Source organism: Triturus cristatus, chromosome 1_1, assembly GCF_964204655.1.
Source record: "Triturus cristatus chromosome 1_1, aTriCri1.1, whole genome shotgun sequence".
Classification (NCBI taxonomy): Eukaryota; Metazoa; Chordata; class Amphibia; order Caudata; family Salamandridae; genus Triturus; species Triturus cristatus.
In genome coordinates this window covers 774,657,054-774,669,574 of record NC_140579.1, presented here as the reverse complement: position 1 = coordinate 774,669,574, position 12,521 = coordinate 774,657,054, and positions in this window count along the sequence as shown.

Sequence of the window (12,521 nt, the reverse complement as noted above, 5' to 3'; positions counted from 1 at the left end):
GTGTACTTACCTTTGGATTTTAAGAAAAATATTGAAACTATTGCTGGAGAGAAAGAGGAAAATGAGGCAATAGTCATTCTAGTAAATGGTGTACCAACAAAGAGTCGGAAAATATGGCAAGAATTTGTGGATGTTAATAAAGTTGAAAAGGGTACCTTATATCTTATAGAGAGCAATATTTATTACAAAACTGTAAATGTGGATGAACAGGTGATAAGTTTAGAAGATGAATGTGAAATTTCAAGTGGTCAAATAGAGAAAGTGGACAAGTCAAGGACTGAAGAGATTTATGAACATTACACAATATGTCCTTTGCATTCAAAAGAAGTAATAGGAAGCAGCATTGAGTTATTTCAAAAGAAAAAAGTACAGGGAACTCCAATGAGTGTATGGGAGCAAAGCTTGGAAGCTCGTTGTTTACCACAGCTGTTTCCTACTAGAGAAGGTGGACGATATGATGACTGACCTGTATGGATTCCAGCTTCAGAATATCGGTCAACAAGATTATATTCTGAAGATCCTAGATTTCGACAGTGCATTCCATACATATATCACCTTTTGTTTGAAAGTGATCTTTCTTCTCTGTCGTATTCAATGAACCACATACTTAAAACTGGAGTTCATCAATCACTTCTTTCTGCGAAAGAATTTGTGGAGAAAGTTCAAGAAACAGATGAAAGTTTAGAAGCACAGTTAATCAATTTGATGGCATGTCAACGTGGAAAAATTGAGTATTGGTATCGTCGCCATGGAGAACTCAAGTGTATGTTATGGATCTTAGGTACACCAACATGGTTTGTCACACTTAGCTGTGCAGAGTATGCATGGGAAGGCTTGCTTGAGTTTCTAAGAGAAGCGAATTCCAACATAAAAAATGTTGAAATAAAGACTCCTGGTGAACTGTGTTCATCGGATCCTGTTAGTGTGTGCAGATATTTTAATCATAGGTTTCAAGCTATGATGTCTTTTATCTGCAATAAAAAGAATCCACCTCTTGGAGAAGTTACCGATTTCTTTTGGAGAAAGGAGTACCAAGCAAGAGGTGCACCTCATATACATATACTACTATGGATCAAGGCTGCACCTAAATTTGGAACTGATTCTGATGCAACAGTATTGTCTTTCATCGAACAGGATGTGACATGTGAAATTCCAAGAGAAGAAGGAGATAGAAGGTTGAGACAGCAAGTTTTACGTTTCCAAAGTCACCGTTGTGGATAGTACTGCAGAAGAAAATACAAGTCTAAAGGAAAATTTTACACCAAATGTCGGTTTGGTTTTCCACATCCAGTCATTTGTAAAGGAAGAGTAAATTCTTTTTTTTCTTCTGTAAGGCACACAATAACTCGGAAATCTCCCAAGAATACCTACAACTTAAAAAGAACAGAAGTGTCAAAGTATATCATCCAGTCATTTTAAAAATGTGGAATGCGAACATGGACATCCAGTATGTTGCAGATAACTCAATTGCTGTTGCAAGTTATGTTACATCGTACATAACAAAATCAGAAAAAACAGAGATGAAACAAATGTGGGAAGAAATTACACAAGAGAAAAGCCTTAGCAAAAAATTGTACAGCTTTACTTTGAAAATGCTTTCCCACCGAGAAATTGGATCCTATGAATGTTCAGACCGCTTGTGCTCTTCAAGTTTATATTCAAAGTCACGAGGAATCATTTGGGTAAGTTTAGGTCTTGCCTGCTCATGGAATAGAGTGTTGAAATCATTAGAAGAAATTGAATACTTAGCAGCAATTTAACCAGATAGTACAGAAATTCTTAAAGCTAATATGTTGGACACATACTATCGGAAAAGGAGTCGGCATCTGGAACAGCTATCTCTGTATGAAGTACTTCAACATTACAGCTTCAAAAGAAATGTTAAACAGAATTTAAAAGAAGGAAAATATGCAGTAGTTGGATGTCATGGTTGTTTAGTAAAACATGCAAAGGGTAATCTTATAAACCACAAGAAACTCAGTTGTGAAACGCCAGATAAGCGAGAATGTTACTATTTAGCACTTCTCCAACTCTTTAAACCATGGCGTAGCGAAAGTGAATTACTTGGAGACTTTGACTGCTACGAAGATTCGTTTAATGCATGTAAAGATAGCATTGCATATACAATTTTCCCTACATATTTCAAAATGTTGAATGATGAAGTTGAACAGGAAAAGACTATTACAGCTGAAATAGCTAATGAAAGTTCTCAAGATAGTCAAAGTAGTGGTCAATGTAGTCAAGATCCTCTTGGACAACCAATACTGGAAAATGAAGCAGCGATTTCTATGCATGAAGTTGAAATTGCAATGCAACAAGCACACAAGGAGAATATTACATTGGAAAAGTTAGAAGAACAACTAAATGTTGAACAGAAAGAAATATATGTATAAGTGAGGGAACTGATAGAACATGGTTTGTTGCATGAAAAAGAAGAATGTGTGTGTTCATCTTTTAAAACTCTTCTGATGTACATCAGTGGTCAAGCTGTGACAGGTAAAAGATTTTTAATTAAGGTTTTGACCAGTTATCTTCAAAAAACTACTGGTTCACATTTATGTTCTGTGGTAACAGCGTCAACTGGATTAGCTGCACACAATGTTAAAGGAGTTACTTTGCATAGATTACTGATGTTACCAGTTGAGCATGATAATAAATTACAGTATCAGAAGTTGTCTGGAGAAGCTTCTCATGAAGTGTCAAGAGTGCTGAAGAAAATGAAACTATTAATTATTGATGAGGTGAGCATGGTCTCAAACTTAATGCTTGCTTTTGTACATTTAAGATTGCAACAGGTATTAAAAACAGATTACGATGTTCTCTTTGGAGGAAAACATTTAATTGTATTTGGAGATCTGCTACAACTAACCCCTGTAAAAGGAGAACCAGTGTTTAAAACTCTTCTACATGAAGACACAAAGAAATCGTTGGGAAGTATTGGAAATGTGTATTTGTGGTTAAATTTTGAATATAAAGAACTCAAAATATGCCACAAGCAAGAGATGAAGATTATGCAAATATTCTAAAAGATGTAAGAATTGGTGTTTTAAGGAAACATGGTAAACAAGCTTTTCAAAGTCGTCTACTAAAGAACTTGTTCACAAAAGAAAACACACCAGCAGAAATAATGTACAAGAAAATGAAAGAAAAAAAGTCTATAGTTTGCTTAATGCCTACAGTGGAAGAGTGTTATACATTTAATAGAGAGTTTATGAAAATAGAAAATCAAGAAATAGTTCACACTGAAGCTATTGATAAAATCGTGCATCAAGGAATAACAGACTAAATTGGATTCTCTGGAAAAGTCTGTTTCAAAAACCACTGGCTTAGAAACAATTTTAGATGTATGTTTAAACTGTCGGGTAATTTTGAGGCGTAGTCTGAATGTAGAAAAAGGTTTTCGTGAATGGAGCAATGGGGAAAGTTGTTGATTTTGTGAAATATCAAAATAGAAATGAATTCTTGAAAGTTGAATTTGATCAGATTACAGAGGTAAGACAGATTGCGCGTTGTGCTGTACGTTTTTTGCTTGTAAAAGACTTGTATGTTCGTAGAAAAGAGTTTCCCTTCTGTTTAGCATATGCAATAACTATTCATAAATCTCATGGTTTAAGTGTAGATAATGCTTTGGTAAATGTAGGAAGAACTGTGTTTAAAGAGGGAATGGTATATGTTGCATTATCTCGAGTTAGAACATTGTCTGGTTTGTATTTAATTGATTTTGATGAGAACAAGGTTAGTGCTGATGTTAATTGTGTAAGAGAATATAATCGTTTGAGAAGGCTTTATGCTCCAAGTTTAGGTGAATATCCTATTTATGAGAAACGTGTTGTGTGTTCAAAATGCAAACATGTTGAAGAATCAACTATGATTGGAAAGCAGAAACAAAATCAAGAGAAAAAAAGATGTAAAGAAACAGAAAATACAAACAAGTGATGATGTTGTCGGATACCAATTAGAAAATGCTTCTGGTGTCAACTGCTATGGTAATGTTATTCTAAACGTTATATTTTATCTTGAAGATGTTTATGGTGAAATTATGGAAAGTCAGGAAAAAAGATTATGTTCGGCACTTTATACTTTATTTCAAGAATTGAGAACTGATAGAAGTAAGATCCATTGGCCAACTGTTGGATACATGTGCTGGATCTTTAACGTTCAGTGCTAATATGCAACAAGATGCACAAGAATTTCTGATGGTTATGCTTGGAGTACTCGAAATGGGAACATAAATGTGAACAGTGTTCATTTACTTCAAGCACTATAGTTGACAGACAACGATTTCTAAATTTGACAATACCTGACTGCAAATCTGTACCATTTTCCAAATTAGTAAAAGAAGCTGATCACGAGATGATCTGTTCTCGTTGTAAATCAATAATGCTATCTACATTATGCCTACAAAGATATGGAAAATATTTTAATATAATTTGCAAACGCTGTAGGCTAATTGGAAAAAAAGTGGAAACCAAAATAAAAATGTTGTTGCTAGTCAAGTATCTATTTCTGGAAGAACTTTTGCAACAGTTGCTATTGTTTTCCATGCTGGAAGTACTACCACACGTGGACATTATACAGTTTATTTAAAGTGTAATAATGGTTGGAGTCACTGCAACGATACACACTTGGAAATTAAACAGAGATTGCCCTATGAATTACCCAACTCATACTTGATATTTCTGAAACAAAGATTTTAGATAATTCGGCCTAGTGGGAAGGTGTAAAGATACTTTAAGTAATTCATACTGGATGATTTCAGAGCAAAATGTTTGATACATTATTTGGTGTATTGGAAAATGTGATCAGAAACTACAAAGTAAAGGTAAGATTTGAAGATTGGAAACAGTATTGGATGTGTTATTTGTGTTGATTTTGGATTATATTTGTGAGAATTAGGGATTTGTTTTTTTTTAACAACCTAGTTGATTTTTTCCCCCTGCTGTTTATGATGAAACTACACTGACATCACTCTGAATAGTGAAGTTAAGTAGAAGCTGATGACAGCAAAAAAAGGGAAAACAATTGTTTTGTGAATGTTGAAATATTTTGCATTATTTAAAAACTCACTGTAATTTGTTACATATATTACATTACATAGCAGTTTTGTAGTTTATTTTATGTAGTTGAAAAGTTAGAAAAAACAGTACTAATGACAAATAGCACAATAGTAGTTCGATATTTAAAAAACCTTTGAAATTCACTGAAAAAACCATAGGTTTTACAGACGTTATAGTTAGGAATTAGCATTTAAAAAACCTTTGAAATTTACTGAAAAAACCATATGTCATTTGAGATGTCATCAGTGATGTCACTGACCATGTCATGAGTGACGTAATATGTGACGTCCTCACCAGTGCATTACGGGCGCGCAAGTTATAGTTAGCTCAACTAACTATAACGGGCAAATTTCTCTGGTTTTATGTGAGTCAAATGTCCAACTAACTATAACGTCTCTGAAACCTATGGTTTTTTCAGGGATATATATATATATATATATATATATATATATATATATATATATATATATATATATATATATATATATATCCATAAAGAGGTTAAATAATGGGATCACTCAGAGTTGTACTCACATCAGCTGATGGTTTATTCGGTAACGCGTTTCGCTTGCTTGTTCACACACTGTATTGTGGGTACTAACTGCAATACAGAGTATAGAAATAAACAAAGGACACATTTAGGTTAATCCACCTATACACAAATGTGCCATCCATTTTGTAGTTGTAAGTTCTGGGCAATAGTTGATAACATTATTCACCAAAATGTTATATATTCACATCAAGTACTGTATGGGGTAGTAATTTGATGTGTGCCAAGGTGTTGCTATGAATGATTCTATCGTATAGTACAATAATTTACGAAAACCGTCAGCTAGATAATAAGGAGTCAATACACCTGCACCATAAGGCAGCCATTAAACATGGTAAAACTCGGGATATTCAGTTGATAAGCAAAGGTGTGCTTGGCAAGTGCCAGTACCGGATGCAACTGCTCAGGGTCATTTAAAGGGAACCTGTGCAGTTTACTCGGCAAGTGCCTGGATGGGATGTAATGGCCCAGGTGACAGCAGCTCGGCAAGTGCCTGAACCAAAAGAGATGGCGGCGTCCTCTAGTCCTGTCACTGATACTACCCTCAGCAAGTGCGCAATTGTCAGGAGACAAGATTAAAAATGATACCACTCTCAGGTACTGGAGTATGCAGAACCCAACCATAAACCAATAATCCACAAAAAGATCAAACATGAAAAAGTGAAGTGATCGAATATCTCCCCATCCATCGTTCCACCCCAGATAAGCAGAGATGGTAATCAAGATAACAGAGAATCTCTTATATGTGGGGTGCTGATCTCCACTGTGGTAATGTCAAAGAAAAGGTTAGGGGGTTATTATTTTCTAGAGCGCATCCTCTAAGTTGACCCCTTCCTTTGCTCCTGTGATTTAAAAGAAAAAAACATGAGTTACTCTCACAGTAAAGGGTTAAGATCCTTCAAATTACATCAATTAAGTGCGTACAGATATAAGAAGTCATTAATAGAATGAAAGGAAACAGGTCTAAGGACTCAGGACAAATTAGGAGCAATATTCCCCTTGTTACTATTCATAAAGTTGAATACTCATTTCCTTGTCCCGGTTGAGCCCATCCGAGCTTTTGGTTTGTAGATTGATTATGTGCCAGGACTCCCTCTTATGAAGGTGCAGAACTTTATTCCCTCCCCTGTGACTCTGCTGGATTTGTTCTATGGCATAGAATGTTAGGAGGGAATTGTTCGAGAGGTGATCATCTGTGAAATGTCTAGCCACCGGATAATGGGGGTCTTTGTTGCTAATGGTTCTCACATGTTCCAGGGCCCTCTTCTTGGTGGCTAGTGTGGTGCTGCCTACGTATCTCTTTTTACACGGTCAAGATGTAAATAGTAAATGTAGTACCACAAGTCAGAAACTGGTTGATGTTTCTCTGCCCCGTGGGAGTCTTGTAAGCTTTTTTCATAGCATTGTTCCGACAAGCCTTGCAATGGCCACAGGGAAAGAATCCCTGTAGGCCGGGATGTGAATTCAAGCATTTATTGGTGATATCTCCTTTGACCAACAGATCTTTAAGATTCTTACCTTTCCTGTCTGTGATTTGAGGTTGGTCAGGTAAAGAGTGACCAATAGTGAGGTCACTGGATAAGACATTCCATTTCTGATTCAGAATTTTGGAGTTTTTTTTAGATTCTATGTTATAGGTAAGAATCACCCTGGTAGTGGTATCTTCCTCAGGGGTGGGTTTAAATTCCACGGTTTCCCCTCTCTTGATTCTGCTAACCTTCTCCTTGGCCATTTCCAATACCCACCTAGGGTATTCTCTTTCGCTGAACCTTGTCATCATGTTTTCTTTTTCTTCCAGGAAGTCCTCCTGATTGCTGTAGTTTCTCCTTGCTCTCAGCAGCTCACCAAACGGAATACTCCATTTTAGTGTTTCGGGGTGGCTGCTGAAAGCATAGAGAAGACTGTTGCCTTCTTTGGTTTTTCTATGTAGTTTGGTATTAAGTTGGTTGTTCTTAACTTCCACCACTACATCCAAGAATCCGATTTGTTTTCTGCTCATAGAGTAAGTGAGGTTGAGGTTAAATGTGCTTTCATTAAGTTTTTCGATGACATTTACTGCACTCTCTTCTCTCCCTTTCCATAATATGAACAGGTCATCGATGTAATCTATACCACCTGATCACCCTGTTCTCCATTCCCCCAGAGATGAGTTTACTTTGAACTTCTTCTTCCCATGCTCCCAAGAACAGATTGGCAAAGCCAAGTGCAAAGCAAGTCCACATAACTGTGCCAAGGACTTGCTTATACATAGTACAGTTGAACAGAAACATATTATTGAGGAGACAACATTTCATCAATTCTAGCAACATCTCAGTATGTTCAAGGTAAAAAAAATTCTACGATTGTTCAGGAAGCCCTGGCAGCATTGTATGCCTAGCGAGTGGTCAATTATGGTATAAAGTGAATTCACCTCCATGGTTATCAGGAGGTAGTCTTACTCCCACGTGATGTTCCTGATTTTCCCTGGGAAGTCTTTTGTGTCTTTTATGTAGAAGGGTAAGGTCATCACATAATCACAGAGGATATGGTCAACAGATTTGGAGATATGTTCGGAGACACAGCCTATTGAGGAGATGATAGGTCTCCCATGTGGCGAAGTGGAGTTTTTGTGGACCTTAAGTAACAGGTAGAAAGTTGGTGTTTTAGTATAGTCACATTTAAGGTAGCAATATTCATCCCATTGGAGGATACCATTATCTCTCCAATTGCTGAGCATGTTCCATATTTTAATAATGCTAGCATTGTACTCCTGCATGTTAGTTTTAACATAAAACCTTGTGTCATCGAGTTGCCTTTGTGCTTCTGCAATATATGCCGCTCTGTCCCAAAGCCCAATATTGCCTCCTTTGTCAGCTGGGCGTATGATAAGGTTTTCATCATCAGACAGGGATTTCATCATTCCCCATTGCTCTTTGGTGAAATTAAGCGAAGAGTTTTTTTGTTTTTTTTGTTTATGAAGCCTCATAAAATTTTGGTGACAGTCTTGTGAAAGGCATCAATATTATCATGCGGCATTACCAACAGGAATACAGATTTGGGTTTAAAGTTGGTTTTAGCCGGTTGGTCAGTCCTGAGCATTTTGCTTTCTTCAATGGGATCTAGAGCTGTTTCCATATATAAATCCTGAATAGCTAATAATGTATCTCTGTCTTTTATGCTCAGATATATATTCTGTTCATCGCTGTCAGTTTCTTACAGGGGAAATTGTTTCTCACTTTGTCTTCATCTTGTCCCTTCTTGATAGTATGCCATTTTTTTAGTTTTAATTTCCTCACAAATTTAAATATGTCTATTCTGGTCTCAGGGTAGTTGAAGGTGTTGGTGGGGCAGAAAGAGAGACCTAAGCAGAGGGTACGTTTTTCAGCCATTGATAGCCGTCTATATGAGAGGTTGATGATAGTTTTGCTTACCATGGTGTCATCCATTAGTTCTGTGTCTTCAGGCTTGATTTTCTGGTTCCTATGAGCCTCTTTCCTCGTCCTCGCCCCCTTCCTCTTTTGCTTCCTCTGTCGCTGTTGCTTTTTTCTCCTCCAGTTCCTTCCTGGCTTCTTCCTCATCCCCGTTGTCCCTGACCTCTCCCTCGAGTCTTGGGCGGTGGTACAGTTTGTGGGGTTTGCCTCCCAGTCCAAAGGAGTCTGTATTCGTCTAAAAAAGTGGGTTGTATCCTTGCACCCAGTTCTTTTTCAGACGCTCTACTTTGAACCTGGGAGGTTTCTCCTTCCGTGTCACTGCTGATTATTGAGTCAATGCCACTTGCATTTTCTGTTCGATTTTCAAAGGGTTCCCCTAGTGACATTTTCTCATATAAATGATAGTACTTGTGGCTATAGTTAAGTATTCTACTGCTTTCGTAGTCCACTCAGTTCCGATGTAGTTTGCGTTGCTTACGTGCCTTTATGTAATGTTCGTAGGTCTTTAGTCTTGTTTTTAGATCATCAACATATTTTTTGATGATTTCCTGCTACTTATGACTCTTCAGTTCATCTTCCAGTGATTTGAGTTCACGTAGGATTCCCTCTCTGTCCTCCGTGCCAATTTACACCGATAGTCAACATTTGGTAGTAGCTTCTGGCAGAGTTGTCCACCCATTCCTCCAACATCTTGGGGTTTGGTGATTCATATGAGGGGGTTGTATAAATGCGTAATCCTCTAGGCACCATGTCCTTATCAATATAGTCCTGGAGGGAAATGGCTTTCCACCACTTTGATGTTTAAGATTTCTTCAGTTTCTCTAATTTTCTTAACTTGTCTTGTAGGTTACTATCATTGACTTGTGTTTCCATTTTCTGCTGACTTTTATTAGGTTGCCTTGCAAAGAGACTCAGTGCAGCTGCCCTTCTCTAAAATTCTATCTGTGCGTTTTTGCTGGAGGTTGTTTATTAAAGAACAGTCTGTCTGTATGCACTTTAGAACTTAGAAAATATGGAATGAGTACTACAACTGAAAGTAGCTGATGGTAGTACCTCCCCTTCTAAAGTGTGGAGGTTCCTGCTACAGTTCTGTCCTCTGTGTTTTGCGTGCTCGGTTGAACAGCATGTTCTTTTTCTATTTGCCTTTCTGGTTGAGACACGGCTCTCGTGATTGAAATGGGTGGCGATTCTTTTGGGGCTTGGCTTTTATCTCCCAAAATTATTTTATTATTCCCTCCAATGAGCCGCAATGTAATGGTCCAGCGTTGTGCCGACTGTAGCTCAGTTGTTTATATAGTTACTACGTTGCCTTCGTGAAGGAGAGGAGTCTGATAGGTACACACATCCCAATGTCTATAGGTACTTACTGACTGCGTATCTTGTTATAACTCAAGGTTAAGGAGTTAGTTGCTTTTGGTACGGAAAGAGCTGACAGTAATGACAGGGCAGATATCATATACCATGGGTTTCTGGCCTCTACAAGCTCCCTTTCAGTTAAGGAAAAATGCTTTCTTAACTAATATGCCTCCACGCATGGTGAATAATGTTATCAACTATTGCCCAGAATTAAACGCTACAAATGGATGCCACATTTGTGTATAGGTGGATTAACCTGAATGTATCCTTTGTTGATTTCTATACTCTGTATGTATTGCAGTTAGTACCCACAATACAGTGTGTGAACAAGCTTGCTGTGCAAGTGAAAAGTGTTACTGAATAAACCATCATCTGATGTGAGTACAACTCTGAGTGATTGCTTCATTTAACCTGTTTATGGAGAAAACGCCTGGCGTGCTCCACTGGCTGTAGTGATCCTCTGCCGAGGGGAGACGGAAGGAGCAACATCATTTAAACATATATACATATATATATATTCACTGAAAAAAAACATAGGTTTCAGACATGTTATAGTTAGGAATTAGCATTTAAAAAACCTTTGAAATTCACTGAAAAAACCATTGGTTTCAGGGGTGTTATAGTTAGCTGGACATTTCACTTGTACAAAACCATAGAAATTCCTCCGTTATAGTTAGTTCTACTAACTATAACTTTCGCGCCCGCAATCCACTGCTCATGATGTCACATATTACATCATTCGTGACATGGTCAGTGACATCACTGATGACATCACTGGTGACATCTCATATGACATCACTGATGACATCACTGATGACATCAACCAGTGAATGTGGTTTTGTTCGTTATTTAAATATGTATTATATATATAGCAATCTGCATTGATGAATGAGAGGATATATAAATATCTGGATGGAGGATTTAGTAGCAGTGTGATTGGCTGTTTACTTGAGTATTTTATAGTGCCTCACTAAATATTTTGGATAGTGACTAAACTGTGTAAATATCTGTATCACTTTGTCAGTTGTTGTGTAAACTGCCACACCAGTTGGTTACTAGCTACGTGAAAGTCTATATTAGTTATTGATTAGTTAACTGAGTATTTGTATGGGAGAGTGAATGTGTCGGTGGTTCGGTGGGGGTGTGTGACTGCCCAAAGATGTGTGAATAGTTGATTCAGTCGGTATATGAGGTTAAGACTGCATGTTATAACTGTTGTTTGCGGGAGAGAATATCTTTATGGGTGTGGCGTTGTGCAAATATATCTCTCAATGGTACATGTCCAACAAAGTAGAAAAATAAAAGGCAGTGTATGTGACAGTTTTTGTATATAAGTAAGTATACATAACACTCAGAGATTATATGAGTGACTGTATGGATAACTGTATACTTGTAATAGTGATTTTATAACACACTAAGTATGAGTTACTATCTACAAGAATAAGTAAAGGTGGCGTTTGGATAAGTGTGAAGCTGACTAAATGTAAGTATGTTCCATTCTTTGCATAAGTGAGTTGGATAACTGCATAAGTGAATAGGATGTGTGCTGGTGTGTAATGTCGATGTAGGTGTTTAAGTATATTTGATAGTGTTCTATTAATCTTTGTCAGCATGTATGAATGAATTTATAGGTAAGTGTTTAGATGTGTGTGTGGATCTAAGAATCACTGAGTGGGTTTTTTGAAACTTATATTGGTGTGTCAATGGATTCAAATAAGGTACTCTGTATTTTACAGTGAGTGATGAAAGGTTATACTAGTGTATGATGAGGTGTATCTGATTGTCACGTGGATGATGTAGAAGATCCAAATGGAATGTGGAACCTCGTACTCCTTGTAAATAGGTAATCACAATTGAATTAATTTAGGGTGCCTGGTAAGTAACACCCTCCTGGGCGAAAGGGCGAAGCAGAAGCAGGAATTGAAAGCGTTATCTCCCACGGGAGTAACGTCTCTTACTCAGCACTCCGTTGTTTGTACGTTTTCAAAATAATTGTGCGACAATTGTGCGTTGTATGTTATGAACACTTTCTTTAATTCTTTTGGTCATTTTTCTGTGATATTCATACTATTACACACATAGTATTCAAGAAATGTTATTTTTTGGCAATCATCATATTTCTGCCCAATGTATTTCGGGCAAGCCCTT